Source organism: Acanthisitta chloris, unplaced genomic scaffold (assembly GCF_000695815.1).
Source record: "Acanthisitta chloris isolate BGI_N310 unplaced genomic scaffold, ASM69581v1 scaffold28284, whole genome shotgun sequence".
In the NCBI taxonomy this organism is placed as follows: Eukaryota; Metazoa; Chordata; class Aves; order Passeriformes; family Acanthisittidae; genus Acanthisitta; species Acanthisitta chloris.
Window position 1 is genome coordinate 10936 of NW_008671437.1, and position 2785 is coordinate 13720.

Consider the following 2785-nt stretch of genomic DNA (forward strand, 5'->3'; position numbering starts at 1 on the left):
CATTGCTGATTAGAGGCATCTCCTATGAACATGGCAAAGATCTTCTTCTGTGTCAGTGTCTGCTTCCAGACAGGTAGGAACAGCACTCTTAGAATTGGGTCCAAGAAATCAGCTTGGCCATGTGAGTGTTTTGATGGTTATAGCACTGGGGCAGCACTTTGGGACATCCAGATGCCTTTTCCAGAAGGGCTCAGCACCTGCATTGCCCCCCAAAATCATCAGGAGCCACAAGCATTGGCATTTCTGCAAACCAGGCTGCTGGGCCCTCCCCCCATGGTGAGCCCCCAGTGCTGACTCACTCAGGGGTGACCTCAAATCCATGAGGTACAGCCACAGCCAAGAGCCTCTTCTCCCATTTCAGCTAAGGTAGTGTCACCCCAGCACATGCAGGACCTTCAGGTGAGCTGTCTCTTCTCTTCATGGCCCTGTCAGCAAACAGGGAGGTGTAAGGGATGGAAACAAGACCTGAGTAGGGAGTCAGGATTTGCCCCAGAGTTAACAGGTGTCTCTGTGGGATCCTCTCCCCTCCAGTGGGTCCTGCCACGACGCTGTCAGTGAGACCCTCACTGGGCTCCAGCACAGAGCCTCAACATGGATCTGAGCTGTGCTTAAACACTCCCTTGTCCCAGAAATCTCTCAGGGGCAGTATGGGTAGGGGCAGGAGTGCAGTTCTGGGACCATCACTCCAGTGTCTCTGTACAAAACCTTAAACCAAAGACTTCCTTCTCTTGTGGCTGTAAATATATTTTGCTCACCAAACTGTTCACCTGTTTGTACAGATAAATTGTTTATCTACGATCTATGAAATCCTCATCTGTGGCAGGTCTTCTGTCCTGTCTCTATCTTGCAGCGAAATCTCCTCTGGAAATTGGCAATTTTTCATGGGAAAATTGGTGAGCAAAGAGAACTGGAAGAGTAAAGGGTGTTGTACTCCCGGTGTACAGCTGGAATGGGAGCAGGGAAGGGAATCTCTCCAGTTTGATGAGTGGCTTGACATCACCTCAGAGGAGAGAGAGGTGGCAAAGTGGGACAGGATTTGGCACTTGGAAAGAAAAGGATTTGGGGTAAAATCGGGCGAGCCGAAAAAAGCCGTTCCGGACCAGTCGCTTTCCCTAATCTAGGTGAAAGTGCTGCTGCGCTTCCCTGGTCTATCTCATCCGCAGTGTGAGGCTTAACATTCCTGCCGGGCACGTGGGGGAGGCTCGGGCCGGACACAAAGACGGCCCGAGCTCAGCGGAATGGCATCCGAGCCATCTCAGCCATCCCGAGCGCGGCCGGGCGGGGATGCTGCGCCGCTCCGGGCCCTCCTGAGCCCCTGCGGAGGAAGGAGCTGAAGCGCTGGTCGCAGGATGTTTGTGTGACTTCTGCGCCCGTGTGCTGCCCTGGGGTAAATATGTGTTTGCTGGCTTGGTGGAGTAGCATTGGAGGGGGGATAGGATTCTCTTTCTCCCTCTCCCTCCCTTTCTCTTAGCTTTTCTCCTCTGTGTTCAGAGCATCCCCTGTGCTCTCTGCAGGTGGTTACATGTGGAAAAGGCATATCCCACAGTAGATGCCTGAACTGCACGCCTGGGGATTTACAGTCCTCAGATGCAGCTGTAGGATAATGAGTTTTGTGCCGTGAGTGCTGCAGCTGATCTCACTGCGCTGGGAAGCAGCACTGCAGCATCCTGCAGCTCCTCCAAAATGGTCCTGAGGGGCACTCACAGGGGCTGGGCACTGCCCAGTTAGAGAAGAACAAGGATACACGTGGCTTTCCACAAGGGATACACATGGCTTTCCACAAGGGATACACATGGCTTACTGTGACAATGTTCTTTCTCACTTTCTGTAAACTAGGCTGATGCCTCTGCCTTGCCCCCTGGGTCCAGGTATTTGCCTTCTCTCCTAAAATCCTGATGAAATGCAGGATGCAAGGTCTGAGGGGTTTGTGTGTTGGTGTTTACATGGCCTTGGTCTCTTTTGGCAGGGACACCCATGCAGCAAAGGGATGCTCCGACCTACTGTGACAATGTTCTTTCTCACTTTCTGTAAACTAGGCTGATGCCTCTGCCTTGCCCCCTGGGTCCAGGTATTTGCCTTCTCTCCTAAAATCCTGATGAAATGCAGGATGCAAGGTCTGAGGGGTTTGTGTGTTGGTGTTTACATGGCCTTGGTCTCTTTTGGCAGGGACACCCATGCAGCAAAGGGATGCTCCGACCTGTCTCCCAGCCCGCTCAGACCAGACTGTGTGACCACTGACTTCCAGCCCAGCAAAGCCACGTGGTCAGGAGGAGTTAAGTTACGGCTGAAGACCAGGTGAGAACATGTGTGTGTGTGTTTTCTGGCCTCTGTTCTTGGGGAGCAGCTGGCAAACTCCACTTCCCTCCTGCAGAATCGAGGGCAGCTGTAATGCTGGAGTGGAGCAGTGGGAATCTCCAGTGTCTGGTGGTGAAAGAGGTCCAGGACAGTTTCTTAACCTCATGCCCACCTTTTCCCTGTTTCCTTGCCCTCAGCATGGTGCCACCCTTTGGGCCTTGAGTCATGCGTCAGCATTGCTGGATGTCAGTCACATGGGTATAAAAGCCTTACTGCTTTGGCTGCAAATGTGCCAGAGGTGCAGTCAGTGAGGAGGAGTCCTGGAAGAGATGTCCTTTCTCCCCAAAAGCTTTTGTCAGTGCTGGTAAAAGTCACCAGAGACGCTGGACCAAAGCGTCTCCACGTGGGATGTAAAGCCTGCTGTGAGCTCCCAGCTTTGGGTGCCTGGCTTTCCAAAATCACCTGGCTTCTTCCAAGCCTGGGAGTTTCA

The 2785-nt window shown here is 52.9% G+C and overlaps 1 protein-coding gene across 1 annotated transcript in view; it reads left to right on the forward strand.

The window, feature by feature from the left end:
* Positions 1-2257: 2257 nt before the first annotated feature.
* SHROOM3 (shroom family member 3) overlaps positions 2258-2785 on the forward strand; it is a 27584-nt gene continuing 27056 nt past the window's right edge. Inside the window, exon 1 of the mRNA XM_009074105.1 lies at positions 2258-2295. The gene's annotated coding sequence lies outside the window, so the exon portion shown is untranslated. The remainder of the gene's footprint in view (positions 2296-2785) is intronic.